The sequence below is a fragment of the Bubalus bubalis genome, chromosome 14 (assembly GCF_019923935.1).
Source record: "Bubalus bubalis isolate 160015118507 breed Murrah chromosome 14, NDDB_SH_1, whole genome shotgun sequence".
NCBI classification, from domain to species: domain Eukaryota; kingdom Metazoa; phylum Chordata; class Mammalia; order Artiodactyla; family Bovidae; genus Bubalus; species Bubalus bubalis.
In genome coordinates, this window is record NC_059170.1 from 59,249,592 (window position 1) to 59,268,796 (window position 19,205).

The 19,205-nt window shown below is 42.9% G+C and overlaps 1 protein-coding gene across 2 annotated transcripts in view; it reads right to left on the bottom strand.

The window, feature by feature from the left end:
* The window catches only part of KIAA1217 (KIAA1217 ortholog), an 829,478-nt gene extending 810,548 nt beyond the window's left edge, over positions 1-18,930 (bottom strand). For both annotated transcript variants that reach the window (XM_044927453.2, XM_044927454.2), the window contains exon 1: positions 18,336-18,930. The gene's annotated coding sequence lies outside the window, so the exon portion shown is untranslated. The remainder of the gene's footprint in view (positions 1-18,335) is intronic.
* Positions 18,931-19,205: the final 275 nt, after the last annotated feature.

Sequence of the window (19,205 nt, forward strand, 5' to 3'; positions counted from 1 at the left end):
CTGTAACGGACTTCGTATTAGATATATTCTGCAATTTGAATCTTATACATCAAATGTTTAAAAGTCAAGGCATAGCTGTGTAAATATACATTTAAGTAAAAGTTCAACAGGACTTGAATCATCTGCAAAACATAATGAATTTTTCACAAATACCCTCACTACTTGACACTAAAATACAGTAAAATCATAGCACCCAGTATTTTTCAATTTCGTATCAGCGCAGAATGAAAAGCCTTGTGAATGCCGATTAAGCTAGTCTACCCACATCAGATTAACAAGAATACACCATGTTGTTCTCAGAGCTGGTTTCTTCAGCCAATACAATCCTCATTAGCTATAAATAAAGCTGTCTTCATCACATTCATAATTGAATATTTAAATCAATATCAGATGCAGAAATGTCCTTGGTGACAACCAAGCAACCGTGTTTAAAGAACATAATACCTGCCGGTGCAGGAGCTTCATCATCTGTTTAACTCAGAAAAGTATTATTTGCTTAGAACACATTGAAAGATGAATGTAAATTTTTAAATCATATGATGGCAAAGCTAGAAATTTCACTGGCCTAAATTATAATGCAGTTCACGGACTCTGGCCTAGAAAGAGTGCCGCCTGCATAATGTGACAGAAAGCTCCATCCCACTTCTACCAGTTCATTTTCTTAGTCCCTCGGCCAGTCATTCATTCATTCATTCATGTTCATTCTTTCCTTCACTCACTTATTCTGCATCTATCATGCACCCAGCACCAGAGATATGAAAATGAACAACACATGGTCCCTGCCTTCAATATGCTCCCTCTTTGCCAGAGAAGAGAAACATTCATTTCACTCTTTGCGCAATATAAAAAGAGCTACAACAGAGGTCATGGGAAGCAAGAGAAGGGGTCAGGCATTCTGTTTAGAGAGCTCCCAGCAAAAGGCAGCATAGCATAGTGGCCAAGCAGGGACACTGGAACCCTTTGTGACTTAACTTCTCTGTGCTTCCTATCATCATGTGCTCAACACAGAATTGAGGCAGAATAAGGGTTACCTAGCAATAAAGGCTAGAGAGACATAATAAATGCTATGTCAGTGTCTGAAATAAAGAACTTGAAAGTTTCACAAAAGAGGTAACATTTGAGACCAGCTTTGAAGAACATGTAAATATAAAGCAAAGAGGAACTGAAGAGCCTCTTGATGAAAGTGAAGAGGAGAGTGAAAAAGCTGGCTTAAAACTCAACATTCAAAAAACTAAGATCATGGCACAGTACCATCACTTTATGGCAAATAGATAGAGAAACAATGGAAACAGTGACAGACTTTATTTTCTTGGGCTCCAAAATCGCTGCAGATGGTGACTGCAGCCATGAAATTAAAAGACGCTTGCTCCTTGGAAGAAAAACTATGACAAACCTGGACAGTATATTAAAAAGCAGAGACATTACTTTGCCAACAAAGGTCCATCTAGTCAAAGCTATGGTTTTTCCAATAGTCATGTATGGATGTGAGAGCTGGACTTTAAAGAAAGTTGAGCACCAAAGAATTGATGCTTTTGAACTGTGATGTTGAAGAACACTCTTGAGAGTGCCTTGGACTGCAAGAAGATCTAACCAGTCAATCTAAAAGGAAATCAGTCCTGAATATTCACTGGAAGGACTGATGCTGAAGCTGAAACTCCAGTACTGTGGCCACCTGATGCGAAGAGTTGACTCATTGGAAAAGACTCTGATGCTGGGAGGGATTGGGAGCAGGAGGAGAAGGGGACGACAGAGGATGAGATGGTTGGATGGCATCACTGACTCGATGGACATGAGTTTGAGCAAGCTCCGGGAGCTGGTGATGGACAGGGAAGCCTGGCGTGCTTTAGTCCATGAGTTCACAAAGAGTCAGACACAACTGAGCAACAACAGCAACAATGTCCATCAGGAAAGAAGAGGGCATTTCAGGTAGAAGGAAGTTTCTTTTTCTCCACAAATTTTCACCTGCTACTGGTGGGTGAGGCAACATCTGGTCAAAACACCTAGAGAGCAAGTCAGGAACACCTTAACCAAAACCTTGCACTTCTTAATACATCTGCTTCCAGAGTAACCCAGCTTCCTAGGAGGGGATCCACAAAGCCCTCTTTCTTGAGTCTAAACACACCCATCTTCCTCTTGGAATTCCTAGCAATGCTTTAAAGTCCTGTGGATTCTAACTGCAAACCAAATCTCTAGTCTGCCCACTTCTCCTCACCCATCTCACCTTCTGCAGGGTCACACCTGGACTCTCCACCTCAGCACAGCCCACACTTAATCTCTCCACAATGCAGCAAGTCATCTTCACAATACATAAAATCTTTTCAAGTTGCTTCTCCCGCCTTAAAACTGTCCACATTGTACTTGGAATAAATCCACACTCAGTACCAGCCCACAGGACTCTGTGATGGAGCCCTCACCCAACTGTTCCCTCTCAGTTTTCACCTTCTTCTCACTCAGGGCTCCAACCAGAGCCACCATCTTGGAAGTCTCCATACTGGCTCTCTCCTGCCCCAAGGCCTCTATATATCAGGCATCCTCTACCAGAAACCTCCTCCCTCTCATTTTTTTAATCTGATTGACTACTCCTTATCCTTCAGAGTTTAGCTTGAGGAATGGTGCTGACCAGTGGAAAGAGCCCTAAAAGGGAAGTGGGCAGGTCTGCCTGTGTACTGGCACTGCCATTCCAGGCTATGTGAGAAGGAAGTCACCCAGTGTTTCCAAGTCTGTGTGACCACCTAGAAAATTAGAGGTAGGGACCAAAAGTGTGGTCATGTTCCTTCCAACGCCATCCTTCTTTTTCTACTGTTAAACTTCATCTTGTTGCCCTCTTCCTCCGTTCCTTCTCTCCATGAGCAGCCTAAAATCATTTTTTTCTACCCACACTCTATTCCATTTCTCCACTTTTGAGTTTCATAAAAGTAAAACACTAAAATGGAAAGAGCAGAAATAATGAGTGATAGCACAATAGACATAGAAAAAGAGTTTCACAAAATCCAATACCATTTTGTGATAAAAACACTCAACAACCAAGAAGAAAACGGGAACTTCCTCAACCTGATAAAAGGCACCTTTGATAAAACTCACAGCTAACATTATACTTGATGGTGAAAGACTGAATTCTTTCTGCTGAAGATCAAGGACAAGACAAGGATGCTCACTCTCATCCCTTCAATTTGACCTTGTACTGCAGGTTCTAGACAGAGCATTTAGGGAGGAAGGAAAGGAAGAAATGGTAAAGAATAATTTTTTTAAAAAAATATGTAATACTTACACTCTTAAAATTATAAAATATTATTGAAAATATAAAGGAAGACCTCGGTAAATAAAAAGCCATTCCATGTATCAGAAGAATATCAGAAGCATTAATATTGTTAAGATAGCATTACTCTCCAAACTGATCCACAGACTTAAAACAATTCCTTACCAAAATACCAGATGGCTCTTTTTTTTTTTAGCAGAATTTAACAAACAAATCTTAAAGTTAATACGGAAATTTGAGAGGGCCAGATATCCAAAACAATCTTGAAAAATAAGAAGCAAGCTGGAGGACTCAGCAAGCTGGAGTCTTCTAATTTAAAGACTTAGTGCAAAGTCACAGAATCAAGACTATGCACTACTGGCATGAGAAAAGACATTAGGATAGATCAACGGAGTAAAATTGAGAGTCAAGAAATAAATCCCGCATTATAGTCAATTAATGTCAGCAAGCATGCCAAAACAAGTCAACCCTTTCCAACAAATGATGCTGGAACAACTGAACAATCACATGCAAAAGAATAAAACTGGACAGCTCCCTCACACTGTACACAAAAATTAACTCATAATGAATTAGACCTAAACTAAGTGAGCTACAATTACAAAATACTTAGCAGAAAACATACAAATAAATCTTAATGTACTTGAATTTGTTACATAAGTGATAAAAGAAAAAAATAGATAAATTGTACTTCTTCGAAATATCAAAACTTCTGTGCTGCAAGCTAAACCATCAGAAAAGTGAAAAGACAACCCAAATAAGGGGAGAAAATATTTGCAAGTCATTTATCTGACAAGGGGCTTGTATTTAGGCAACTTACGAACCAATAATAAAAAGACAAAGAACTCCATTTAATAGTTCTCTGTAGTATACAATATCTTGTAATAACCTATAATGGAAAATAATCTGAAAAATAATCTACGCATATATGTATAACTAAGTCACCTTGCTCTGCACCTGAAACACTGTAACTCAACTATATTTCAATAAAATATATATAGTAAGAAAACAAAAAAATAAAAATAAAAATGGACAATATATTTGCAGACGTGTATTTTTCCAAAGAAGATATATAAGTGCCCAATAAGCACATGAAAAGATGCCCAACATCATTAGTCAATGCTACGCTATGCTAAGTCACGTGTCCGACTCTGTGCGACCCCATAGACGGCAGCCCACCAGGCTCCCCCGTCCCTGGGATTCTCCAGGCAAGAACACTGGAGTGGGTTGCCATTTCCTTCTCCAATGCAGGAAAGTGAAAAGTGAAAGTGAAGTTGCTCAGTCGTGTCCGACTCTTAGCGACCCCATGGATTGCAGCCTACCAGGCTCCTCCATCCATGGGATTTTCCAGGCAAGAGTACTGGAGTGGGGTGCCATTGTCTTCTCCGTCATTAGTCAATAAGGAAATGTAAATCAAAACGATGATGAGAAGATACCACTTCACATCATTAGAATGACTATAATCAAAAAAAGAGACAAGTGTTGGTAAGAATGTGGAGAATATAGAGCCCTCGTATACTGCTGGTGGGCATGTAAAATGATGCTGGTGGGAATGTAAAATGATGCAGCCCCTCTGAAAACCAGTGTGGCAGTTCTGCAAAATGCTAAACATAAGAGTTATCATATCACATGATAACTCCACTCCTAGATATCTACCCAAGAGAAATGAAAACATAAATTCATATACAGAGGTATACATGACTTTCCATAACAGTATTACTCATATTAGCCAAAAATGAGAAACAACCCAGATATCTATCAACTGATGAATGGGTAAACAAAACGTGGTATATCCATACAAGACACTATTACTTGACAGTAAAAAGAAACGAAGTACTGATACATGCTGTAATGTGGATGAACCTTGAAAACATTGTTCTAAAGGAGAGGAGCCACTCACAAAGGACAAACATTGCATTTATATGAAATGTCCAGAACAAGCAAATCCATAGAGACAGAAAGTAGCTTGGTGGCTTCCAAGGGCTGGAAGGTACAGAGGGAATGGTTATTGACTGGTAATGGTATGGGAATATATTTTAGAGGAGATTGAAATGTTCTAAAATTAGAATGTGGCAATTGTTGCACAATCCTATGAATACACTAAAAAAAACTAAACTGCGTACTTTAAATGGATGTATTTTATAATACATAAATTATATCTCAATAAAACTTTTTTATAAAAGAAAGAAGGGAAGAAAAGGATGCCCTAAGATCAGGCTTCTCCTTAGTCGCCACTGAGATCATCCTTGGTGTCCCCACCTACTCCACCCCCAACCCTGAGAGGCCTTATTCTTCTAACAGAGACCAAAGCTTGGGTCCTATGGTGAGACGCTCAGGATAACCTCACTCAGTCTGGGCTTTACCTTTGAAATATATATATATATATATATATATAATGTGTTTAGTCACTCAATCGTGTCTGACTCTTTGTGGCCCCATGGACTATAGCCCACCAGGCTCCTCTGTCCATAGGGATTTTCCAGGCAAGAGTACTGGAGTGGGTTCTACGACCTCCTCCAGGGGATCCTCCCAACCTAAGGGTTGAATCCAGGTTTCCCACATTGCAGGTGGCTTCTTTACCATCTGAGCCACCAGGGAAGCCCATTTATACATATATATACACAGGAAAGTTATGACCAACCTAGATAGCATATTGAAAAGCAGAGACATTACTTTGCCAACAAAGGCCCGTCTAGTCAAGGCTATGGTTTTTCCATTGGTCAGGTATGGATGTGAGAGTTGGACTGTGAAGAAAGCTGAGTGCCAAAGAATTGATGCTTTTGAACTGTGGTGTTGGAGAAGACTCTTGAGAGTCCCTTGGACTGCAAGGAGATCCAACCAGTCCATCCTAACGGAGATCAGTCCTGGGTGTTCATTGGAGGGACTGATGCTGAAGCTGAAACTCCAATACTTTGGCCACCTCATGCGAAGAGTTGACTCATTGGAAAAGACTCTGATGCTGGGAGGGATTGGGGGCAGGAGGAGAAGGGGACGACAGAGGATGAGATGGCTGGATGGCATCACCGACTCGATGGACATGAGTTTGGGTGAACTCCAGGAGTTGGGTGAACACCAGGAGTTGGTGATGGACAGGGAGGCCTGGCATGCTGCAATTCATGGGGTTGCAAAAGTTGGATATGACTGAGCGAATGAACTGAACTGAACACACACATACATATATATGTATATATAATTTGTATCACACAATTTATGTATATATAGAAATTTTAAATTATAAATTTCAAATTTCTGAAGTTTAAATTTCTAATCATCTGATCATCTATTCCAGGTGTCAACAGACCCAGAGGCCCTATCCAACCAACAGCCTATGTTTTATTTTTTGTACTGCCCGTTAGTTAGGAATAATTCTTTGAAAAAAACTAGGAACAGTTGTTTGAAAATAAAAAAAGAAGAATATGTGACAAAAATCAAATGTGGACTGCAAAGTCTAATATATTAATTTAGTATCTGGGCCTTTATAAAACAAATTTGCTGACTCTAGGATCTATACATTTCCCCCCCTACTATTCACAGAGTTAAAAAGGCAAGGGAGTGGCTAGGAGAAAGAACAAGAGGAAAACTTGTATCTTTCCTCTTACCTTATTGCTTGAGACATGAAGAGTAGAATAAGGAAGGCATTTTTGTACAGATTCATGAGAGATAATTGTTAAATTTCGAAGAGTTTTGGGAGCCAGTTCACATCATGCTGAAATCAGTTATGGTAGAAATATTTACAACACAGAAATCAACGAACGCAACAAATCAGAGCTTTTTTGTTCCACCAGGGATCCAACACACCTCTAAATGAAACCTTTTGAAAGTCTCACCTCTGTTGGTGGTTTTTTTTTTTTTCCTTTCCTTCCTTTCACTTTCCTTCATGCTATGCTCAGTCATGTTCAACTCTTTTTCAGGTAAGAATACTGGAGCGGGTTCCCATTTCCCACTCTAGGGGATCTTCCCAACCCCAGGATCAAACCCCCATTTCTTGTGTCTCCTACATTGACAGGTGACTACTTTACCACTAGAACCACCTGGGAAGTCCTACTTTTCAGAAACCAGAGGGTATCAAAGAAGCTTTGAATTTGTTTTTGTGTCTATAGGGAATACATAGATGGGACCCCATGGAACTAAGCTAGAACTGGATAGGGAAGTTCTCAGGGCAATGTACAAGGTCCTCCAAAGAAAAGAAACCACAGACTCTCACAGTGACTGTCTCTTATCCCCCTTCTCCCTCTCCCTCCTGTGCTGGGACACCCATTCTCTGCACGAGTGACCAGGACAGTCTCCACTCCCAGGTCTCTGGAGATGGTTGTGAGGGGAAGAGCCAGCCCAGTGCCAGGACTGTAGGTAAAACAAGCTCCTGATATTAACCAAGGTCATGGATTGCCAAGAGAGTAGAACTTAAATGTTCTCACCAAACACACACACACACACACACACACACACACACACACACACAAAAGGCAAATACAACACAGGATGGAGGCATTAGCTAATCATATGGTGGTGACCATTTTTCAATATATGTGTATCAATGGGTTGGCAATAGAGTAGAGCTTAAATGTTCTCACCACTAAAAAAATAAAAGGAAAGAAAAAAGACTATTATATGATGTGATAGAGGTATTAACTAATGCTATAGTGGTAATCCGGAGAAGGCAATGGCACCCCACTCCAGTACTCTTGCCTGGAAAATCCCATGGACGGAGGAGCCTGGTGGGCTGCAGTCCATGGGGTCGCTAAGAGTCAGACACGACTGACCGACTTCACTTTCACTTTTCACTTTAATGCACTGGAGAAGGAAATGGCAATCCACTCCAGTGTTCTTGCCTGGAGAATCCCAGGGACAGCGGAGCCTGGTGGGCTGCTGTCTACGGGGTCGCAAAGAGTTGGACACGACTGAAGTGACTTAGCAGTAGCAGCATAGTGGTAATCATTTTTCAACATATAAGTGTATCAAATCAACACATTGTATACCTTAAATGAATCAATTTTATATGGCAATTATATCTCAATAATGTTGGGGGAAAAGGTAACAGAAGAGATTTCCTGATCACCACTAGAGGGAGGGCGGGTCACATTTTGTGTAAAGGCATTTGAGGGACCTGAATGCTGGGTTTAACGGGAAATGAGGCCAAAAGGAAGGAGAAAGGGTGAAGACTGTAGGAAGGACAGGAGGACAAGGCAGAAGGAAAAGGATCATTGTTTTGTAACCTCTACGGAAGGGGTATCAGATACCAGCATCCAATCTCAGGGATCTGATGAGCAAAGGACACAGATACACTTGAGAAATGTGGGATCAGAACTCTCAGTGAATTTCTAGCTATCAGAGCACCCTTCTGTGCAGATGTGGCCACAGCAGAGGCCTCAGGGCAGGTGGCTAGAGAGCTTCTTATTCCTCCCAAAGCCATGAATGACACTGATGGGTGGACAGAGCAACACTCTAAGATTTGCCTTGTATGAGACTTAACTCTCAAGGATCAGTGAGTTCAGTTCAGCTGCTCAGTCGTGTCTGACTCCTTGCAACCCCATGAACCGCAGCACGCCAGGCCTCCCTGTCCATCACCAACTCCCGGAGTCCACCCAAACTCATGTCCATTGAGTCGGTGATGCCATCTAACCATCCCATCCTCTGTCGTCCCCTTCTCCTCATGCCTTCGCTCTTTCCCAACATCAGGGTCTTTTCCAATGAGTCAGCTCTTCGCATCAGGTGGCCAAAATACTGAAGTTTCAGCTTCAACATCAGTCCTTCCAATGAACATCCAGGTCTTATTTCTTTTAGGATGGACTGGTTGGATCTCCTTGCAGTCCAAGGGATTCTCAAGAATCTTCTCCAACACCACAATTCAAAAGCATCAATTCTTTGGCACTCAGCTTTCTTCATAGTCCAACTCTCACATCCATACATGACTACTGGAAAAACCATAGCCTTGACTAGACGGACCTTTGTTGACAAAGTAATATCTCTGATTTTTAATATGCTATCTAAGTTGGTCATAACTTTCCTTCCAAGGAGTAAACGTCTTTTAATTTCATAGTTGCAGTCACCATCTGCAGTGATTTTGGAGCCAAAAATAAAGTCAGCCACTGTTTCCACTGTTTCCCCATCTATTTCCCATGAACTGATGGGACCAGATGCCATGATCTTCATTTTCTGAATGTTGAGCTTTAAGCCAACTTTTTCTCTCTCCTCTTTCACTTTCATCAAGAGGCTCTTTAGTTCTTCACTTTCTGCCATAAGGGTGGTGTCATCTGCATATCTGAGGTTATTGATATTTCTCCCAGAAATCTTGATTCCAGCTTGTGCTTCTTCCAGCCCAGCGTTTCTCATGATGTACTCTGCATATAAGTTAAATAAGTAGGGTAACAGTATACAGCCTTGACGTACTCTTTTTCCTATTTGGAACCAGTCTGTTGTTCCATGTCCAGTTCTAACTCTTGCTTCCTGACCTGCATACAGGTTTCACAACAGGCAGGTCAGGTGGTCTGGTATTCCCATCTCTTTAAGAATTTTCCACAGTTTGCTGTGATCCACACAGTCAAAGGCTTTGGCATAGTCAATAAAGCAGAAATAGATGTTTTTCTGGAACTCTCTTGCTTTTTTGATGATCCAGCGAATGTTGGCAATTTGATCTCTGGCTCCTCTGCCTTTTCTCAAACCATCTTGAACATCTGGAAGTTCACAGTAAACCATTCAATATCATGGCTGAAGAAGCTGAAGTTGAAAGGTTCTATGAAGACCTATAAGACCTTTTAGAACTAACACCCAAAAAAGATGTCCTTTTCATTATAGGGGACTGGAATGCAAAAGTAGGAAGTCAAGAAATACCTGGAGTAACAGGCAAATTTGGCCTTGGAGTATGGAATGAAGCAGGGCAAAGGCTAATAGTTGCCAAGAGAACACACTGGTCACAGCAAACACCCTCTTCCAAAAACACAAGAGAAGACTCTATACGTGGACATCACCAGATGGTCAACACTGAAATCAGATTCATTATATTCTTTGCAGCCAAAGATGGAGAAGCTCTATACAGTCAGCAAAAACAAGACCGGGAGATGACTGTGGTTCAGATCATGAACTCCTTATTGCCAAATTCAGACTTAAATTGAAGAAAGTGAGGAAAACCACTAGACCATTCAGGTATGACCTAAATCAAATCCCTTATGATTATACAGTGGAAGTGAGAAATAGATTTAAGGGACTAGATCTGATAGACAGAGTGCCTGGTGAACTATGGATGGAGGTTCATGACATTATACAGGGGACAGGGATCAAAACCACCCCCATAGAAAAGAAATGCAAAAAAGCAAAATGGCTGCCTGGGGAGGCCTTACAAATAGCTGTGAAAAGAAGAGAAGTGAAAAGCAAAGGAGAAAAGTAAAGATATACCCATTTGAATGCAGAGTTCCAAAGAATAGCATGGAGAGATAAAAGCCTTCCTCAGTGATCAATGCAAAGAAATAGAGGAAAACAACAGAATGGGAAAGACTAGAGATCTCTTCAAGAAAATTAGAGATACCAAGGGAACATTTCATGCAAAGATGGGCTCGATAAAGGACAGAAATGGTATGGACCTAACAAAAGCAGAAGATATTAAGAAGAGGTGGCCAGAATATACAGAAGAACTATACAAAAAAGATCTTCACGACCCAGATAACCACGATGGTGTGATCACTTACCTAGAGCCAGACATCCTGGAATGTGAAGTCAAGTGGGCCTTAGGAAGTATCACTACGAACAAAGCTAGTGGAGGTGATGGAATTCCAGTTGAGCTATTCCAAATCCTGAAAGATGATGCTGTGAAAGTGCTGCACTCAATGTGTCTGCAAATTTGGAAAACTCAGCAGTGAGAGATCACAGGACTGGAAAAGGTCAGTTTTCATTCCAATCCCAAAGAAAGGCAATGCCAAAGAATGCTCAAACTATCGCACAACTGCACTCATCTCACATGCTGGTAAAGTAATGCTCAAAATTCTCCAAGCCAGACTTCAGCAATACATGAACCGTGAACTCTCAAGGATATCTATGTAGTTAACATTGGTTATGTTTTTTATTTATTTATGTTTTATTAAGGTAACATGATTTTATAAATTGATTTTTAAAAGTTTGTAAATGCAGGAGATCCAATATTATCTATATATTTAAAAGAAGGATATGTCTACTTACTTATTTTCTATATTACAGATATATATACTATACATGATATGTAATATAATCTCTTGGTCTGCTGAACATACAAGTAAGAGTCAAGGGAGAGATTACTTACAAAAGTGCCAGCCTAGATCTTTTGGTTATAACAAAATGGAAATTAGAATTTTATTAATTAGAAATTAATACTGATTTTCTCATATGAAGAAGAAACCTACAGTATCATTTTTTAATGCTCAGCAATGAATTAAACAGATTTCTCCCAAGGCAGCTGGGAACCTAAATTCCACATGTAACATTGTTTCTAGGAGTAAGAAGTTTCCAAACAACCTACTTATTAAAAACATTTAGAACAAAGTGTGTTTGTAAACCAGGCACCAAAAAAAAAGAACACAAAAAACTGTGTACACAGTTGTTTGGAAAGCTAAGTCACCCCCTCTTCCCTTACAGTGCTGGGATAGTTTGGGCCTCTGTCCTAGAGTCTGTTATCTCCCCCTACACACAACACATACACACACACACGCACACACACGCACAGTTTCTGTTGAAAAGTTGCTCCGGATGCATCTCTTACAGTTATAAGAAAACAGATTTCTAATGGCTATATTTCAAGGTTGTTGGCCCCATTTTTGCTGCTTTGGTAACTTTTTCTGGCTCCAGAAAAGCTACTCTAAAATAATGCAAATCGGACAAGGTCACAGAACATGCTAAGAACAGATCTGGTAACCTACAAGTACTAAACCCAAAGCTCCCCTTCTATTTCTAGAGCAAAACTGGGCACAACATAGCATTTTTTCTGTTAAGGCAAAACCATTATGAACACTCAGGATTGCAAATACTATCCGTTGAGTAAACTCATAAAGTGTGACTGCTCTGAGCTAGCAGGAATTACGAGCTGTAGGGTTCACTTTCATGCATTGGAGAAGGAAATGGCAACCCACTCCAGTGTTGTTGCCTGGAGAATCCCAGGGACGGGGGGGCCTGGTGGGCTGCCGTCTATGGGGTCACACAGAGTCAGACACGACTGAAGCGACTTAGCAGCAGCAGCAGCAGGGTTTAGTATGTAATTTTATAGAAACGCAACAATGTACCCAACTTTAACACATAAGCACAATATCTGCTCACAACATCCTGGTAGAACCATAAAAAACATCCTAACAGCTCAGCCAACTGTGCATTTAAACAGGTACAGCCTATTCTTGAGCTGGATTTTTAGAATTAAGGAATAGTATTTACCACATAGGCTAGTCTAAGCCCTAGAGATAGCTATACAAGGCTCCACTTAAATTAATTATGATTTTCTTAATGTAGTACATCATTGGTTAATTGATATGGCCTTGTAACTCCTCCTCAGCTAGAACCATTGGACCAGGAGGCAACCAATGAGAATAGACATGTTAAGTCAAGCAAGAAGTAAACCCAGCATTAAGAGACAGGAAAAGTAGTTAAAACCCAACCTGGGTGGCCAACTAGTGACCCATATAGGTTTCTCTCTGTCCCTTCTCATGTTTCTGCTCTCAGTCCTGACTTGATGAGATGACTCAATTAAGAAATAACGTTCCAGAAACAGTTCTGTTGCCCAGCTTAGCTCTGATCTCCACTTTTACCCCCGCCCCCAGGGTATCACTCTCCCCAGCCTTCCACTGCCACTGCCATCTAAGAACTGCAGTGTGACCCAAGAGGGGAAGAAGACCCCCGCTTCACTACAGGAGGGCCCACCCAGAGATCAGGACAGTCTTCGATGCTCTCACCCAGAAGATGAAACTTACAGCAGCCACCTTTCAGAAGCCCCAGGCCAGAGGTATTTTATGAAAAGAAATACACTGTATCTTAGAGAGTTAACTGTATTTATTTCCTAATTATTTCCAGCAGCACATATAAACAACCATTGGGGCTTCTTCAAAGTCATTTCCAAAAATAACAGCTAAGAATCCTGGGAGAGCAGGGCCTCTGATCACAGTCCTGGTCAAAGGAGGGACAAAAAGTCCAGGAGACCAGAGAAGACAGCATAGTAACTGTGTCTGATACTCCACATGCATTTTCATTTAATTTTAATAGGACCCTATTTAGGTTACAGACACTATTTCATCTCCATGTACTTATTTGACAGGTATTTACTGCATACCTACCATGTGCCACATGTTGTTCTAGGCACTAGAAATACAGACGTGAACAAAGAAGGTAAAATCTCTACCTTCATGGAGCTTTTCTTCGAATGGGAGAAACACAAGATAGAGACAGAATTTATGGTCATAATAGTCACAAAGGCTAAAAGGAAATTAGTGTAGGAAAGGCGGGAATAAAAATCTAGAGGAGTGTCATCTTCAACAGGGTAGCCAAGAGAGGCTTCACTGAGAAGGGGAATTTGAGAAAAGAGGGAGTGAAGAAGTGAGTCAAGCAGGTGTCTAGGAAAGAGCATTCCAGAAAAAGGTTCAAATTGCTTAATTCAAAACTGCTTAGGAGAGAGCCAATGTGATATGTTGTAGGAATAGAAAGGAGGTCAGTGCAGTGGAAGCAGTTATGGGTGGTCGGGGAAGTGTAAGAAGCCAGAGAGTTAGAAGTGGTGAAACAGTGTAGGGCCTTATTCATCTGATGTACTGGAAAGCCTTTTTCTTTTTCTCTGAGAAGAGACGGGAAGACACTGGAAAATGTAAGCAGAGGAGTCATACGAAGAGCCTCATGTGCTCATAGTATGGCTCAGGCTGGGTGCTGAACCTGGACTATGGGGTGGGCCCAAGATGGAAGCCTAGAGAGAAGTTAGAAGGCCACTGCAGTAAACCAGCTGGGAAATACTGGAGGCTCAGTCCAGGCTGGTAGCAAGCGAGATGGTGAGAACTGGTCAGATTCGAAATGTCAATACATCAGGAAGGCACAGCTGCAGGATTTGTAAATGAATTCAATGCTGGCTGTGAAGAAGAAACATGAAGGATAACTCCCAAGGTTTCTGACCCCAGTAACCAGAAAAATGGAGCTAGCCCTTGCTGAGAGGAGTAAATGGGAGAAGCAGGTCTGGCGAAGGGGTGCATCAGGAGCTCATCTATCCAGAAAGGGATGTTGGCAAAGGGAACAGTATTTTAGACAGAGAATCTTTATAAGGTTATGGCTCTCATATTAAGGATTCCAGTTCTACCTAAGAGATGTGTCCCTCACTCAATCATTTTTTTATACTCACTCACTCATTCATTCTTTTATTCAACAAATGTTTATTGGATATCCATTGTGTGCCCAACAGGTGCTAAGTCTCAGACATGCAGTGAGCAAGAAATACTCAGTTCTTTTCCTTATAAAACTTACAATACAGAGGAGAAATAAATAATTGTGCAACTACATCTATCCCCATACATGGTAATTACCTATAAACAAAACAAAAACCTACTAATAAATAAAAAGCAACTTGCCCATGTAGCTAGGGAGAGACAGGGTTGTAACATAAACACAAGTTATCTTCCTCCAACCCGCTGTTTAGCACAGGGAGTGCAGCTAGGTGATTTGCGGTGACCAAGATGGATAGGATGGGGGTGGGGTGGGAGGAAGGTCCACGAGGCAGGGTATATATGTATACATATAGCTAATAAAGAAAGAGGACATCCAAGGATAGCAGACCTTTTAAGTTGCCCCTGGAATGGACAATATGTGGGAATCTTCTGTATGTCTGAATGTCTTCCTGGGAAATTTATACCCTTCATCTTTTTAGACCTTCATTTTCTCATCTCCAAAAACTGCGCTAGATCATTTTCAAGCTCAGTAACTATGACCCCACATTCCTAATATCTCAGCATTTCTGCACTCTAACTACATTTCTAAAATAAAGATTCTGCCCTCTAGAATGTACTGCTTGTACACCTGCAAGATTCCTTCAAATGGTCATTCAATCCAACAGCGTGATTATGGTAATAATCCAAATGAAAAAACCACAACAAACGAAACACTACAGGGTCTGGTTAAAGAATTCCAAATTTTAGCTACTATTTAAAGTATTTATTTACATTTACTTCTAAAACATTGTTTTAATCACCAGGCATTGTCCACAATCACAGTACTTTTTCTAGAACTCCATTAATGTCCTAAAACACCTACAAAATACCCATTAATGGAAAATATGGATTTTTTTCTGTTAATTACAAATTACTTGTCAGTGTTGTATACTAAATTAATGGCATTGATTAGAGAAAACAATGTCCCAAATAAAATAGTAATGTATACTGACATATTGTTTTAAATGTCTAATTAAATCATTCAAGTAAAATTATCTCATTTTGTAAGTAGAAAAAAATGAGGTTTACAAAATTTCTAGGATGGCTCCAAATCACATGTCACTAAGAAGGTTCTAAATCCAAAATTATTTCTCATAAACTCATGACTCAGATCACTAAATTATTATTACCATTAATGAATACTAATTTTTTAAAAGTAGTTCTGTTGTACAAGTAAGAAAAATATATGGGCCTAGTAAATATAATAAAATTAAACTATGGGGGAAAAAGTATCATTCATTCTGGAACCTGAGTGACTTACCACCTTCTACCAGAGTCCAACGGTAGCCTTGGTTCAGATAATTAAACCAAGAACAGTCTTGTATATATATATGTTTAATCTTCATTGGCAGAATCTATGTATAAATATTTTAATCATGTTTAAATTAAATATGGTTAAAGCATAGGAGTAGAAATGTGCACATGAAGTAGCAAAATATGAGATATCTGAATGCATGATTTCGGTAATTCTAAAGAATTTTTTCACCAACCTGTCCCACTAACCTAGACACATCTGAATCAACACATTATCAACATATTCACATGAGCATGGCATGATGACCTCCACATGGTAAATGAGGGCTTCCTTGGTGACTCTCTGGTAAAGAATCTGGCTGCAATGCAGGAGAAGCAGGTTGGATCCCTGGGTGGGGAAGATCCCCAGGAAAAATAAATGGCAACCTATTCCAGTATTCCTGTCTGGGAAATCCCATGGACAGAGGAGCCTGGCAGACTATGGTCCATGGCATCATAAGAGTCAGACTCATTTAACTAAACCACCACCACCAGCAACATGGGAAAGTAACAGAGAACCTGCTGTTAAAAAAAAAAAAAAAAGTTAAAATGTAAATACGCAGAGAGATGTGTGTATTTCATAGATAAAGAACTTTACTGATTTCCACTGTGTGAAAATGGGAAACAAGCTCTGCTGTTACATAATTTTCAAATGTTTACAAACCCTAGCCTCTTTTCTTTCTTGCCCTCTAGAGCTCCATTTATTCCTTCTCCTTCCAATTCACTTTTTCTTCTTCACATACTTCCCCAATACAGCATGATACCTTCCTCTAATATTTTCACCAAGAATAATTCACTCATTCATCCATCCATTTAACTGAACTTATTATTGACCTACTATGTGCCTGGCACAAGATTGTCTTCTGGCCATCAAAGATGAATAATAATATCCCTGATTTCAGGGAAGATGAAATCTAGCAGATGCTGGACCCCTTAGTTAAGGAGTTGGAAGTGAGTCATTTTCCTAAAAAACAGGTATTACCTGCCCTTTGCTGCAGGGCATGTATTTTTTCCACCTTCTTTCCAGACCACATATCTTACAGACTATAAGCTCCCTGAACAATGGGGCCACATATCAGTCATTTCTATCATCCCAGCATCTAACACAATGCCTGGCACATACTGGGCCTCATAAATTGTTTTGAATGAATAGATCTGAGTAAATGAAATTAGGTAATCACTATGCATCATGAATAACTTGCCAAAAAAAAAAAAAAATGGAATTTAGTTAACAATCTCCCTTTACCCACAAGGCTTCCCTGGTAGCTCAGACGGTAAAGCGTCTGCCTACAATGCGGGAGACCTGGGTTTGAAAAGTGCACCCTTGGTACCAGAAGCTGAGTGGGATACTGGTTTCCTAAGCACAGACGGTCCTACTCTGGAAAAGTGATGCTTCGTTGACTTCCTAGAATAATCGCATCTCATTTAATATAAAATTCCCTGAGAACCGTCTCCAGTTGAGAAAAGGGTGAGGAAGCTGCCCGCGCCACCCTCCCCTGCCCTCTGCGGGGCTCTGCTCCAGGTAGGAGCGCAGCTTCTATGAACTTTTCTCCAGGTTCGAAGTTTGGTCAATTGATAAAGAATAAAAGCTCCTTCCGGAGGCGGGTTAGAGAGGACGATAACTAAAAAGAGCTGAACGGGCCCCGGGAACAAGTGAGCAAAGCGCCGAGGGTCTCTTGAGTTCACCGGGTCTCCCCCCAGCCCCCCTACCCGCCGCAGGGAACAGCCTGAGGACTGCGGGGACCCGCGGCTGCGCGGGGAGGGCAGCCGAGACGGGGAGCCGGAGGGTCCGGGGGACGGGCGCAGACCGGGTGCTCTCGGCCTCGGAGAAGCCGCCCAATTACAAGAATTAGCCACTGAAGCTCCAAAGGCTCCCAACTGCAACTGTAGCGTCCCGGAGCATCACACCCGCCCTCTTCCTGGACTGCCGTTTCCCCCGTCGAGACTGGAGCACCTCAGAGGACCCCCCAACTTCCCACTCCGAGCCCCTAGATCTGGAATGCCCTGAATCCCCACCCTTCACCGTCGCTGCCCGGCGCCGGGTTCTTCTGTCTCCTCTTGCCCGGGTCTTCCAGGGTCCGGCAGCAGCAGTGATGCTCCACCCCAGGCAGCCCCGAATGAGAAGCCACGCCGTTTCCTTGACTAACCCGTTTCCAACCTCTGAGACCCTTCTGGCTCGCCACTCCAGGATGGCGCGCCAAGGTCACCAGAGTAGGTGTGACAACCAACCTCCACCTTCTCTCTCCCCAAACCCCTCCCTTTCCGAGACCCCCACGGCCTGTACCTTGCGCGTTCCTCCCCGCAGGTGGAGGATCTCCTCCCCTGGCTCCATCGGGATCCCACTCCACCTTGGCCCCCCGCGTCCTCGACCCTCCCGTGACGCTCACCTTCTCTCCGGGCGAGGGTCGCCGGCAAGTCTGCTATCCTCAGAGAACGAGGGCAGGAGATAAGCCTCCCACTCGCTCCAGGGGAGCGACGGGGAAGCCGATGCAAACTTCTGCTGCACTTACTTCGGGCAGAGGCTGCCGCCCCCTCGCCTCTCCTCGCTTTCCTACAGGCGGCTGCTCCACAGCGGTGACCTGGAGCTGGCGCGCTCGCATTCCCCGCACCAGAGCCGCCGCGAAATGCGTAGGGCTGGGAGGTCTCTACCGGACGAGCGCGCCCGGGGCCCGAGTCTCGGGGCCGAGGTCGGGCCGCCGCGCTGGGCGGCGAGCTGAGCGGCGACCGCCCCCAGCCGCCCAGGAATGCTGCGCACGGCGCCCCGCGCCCAGCTCCTCCGCTGGGTCGTTTCTGTCCGAGTTGCAGTTTCAGTGCCTGCCAGGTCTGCAGCACCCTCACCGTCCTTCCCAGGAAACGACTTTCAATCCACCTGGCGGCTCGCGAGGCTCCCCCGCGGGCTGGCGGCGCCACAGCGGGTGCAGAGGAGAGGGAGGAGCGCGGCAGCCGCGGCCGCCCCAGTGCGCCTCCAGCTTCCCAGCTGGGCGAGGAGCGCGCGGCCCTCTCCAGCCGCTCTCCTCGGGACTGCAGTCCTGACGTCACCCCACCCCCCCACCCGGCGGAGGAGCCGCGCGGAGGGTGGGGTGCAGGGAGCGAGGACGCGGGAGTGTGAGCGGGACTGTGAGCGCGTGTGTGTGTGCACGCGCGCGTGGGCCTCGCCAGCCCGGGGACCGGTCGGAACCGCAGCTGGATCCTGCGACGAGCCAGAAACCGAGCTCCCTGCAAACAGGAGCCGAGGGGTGGCCGTGAACAGCCGGGGG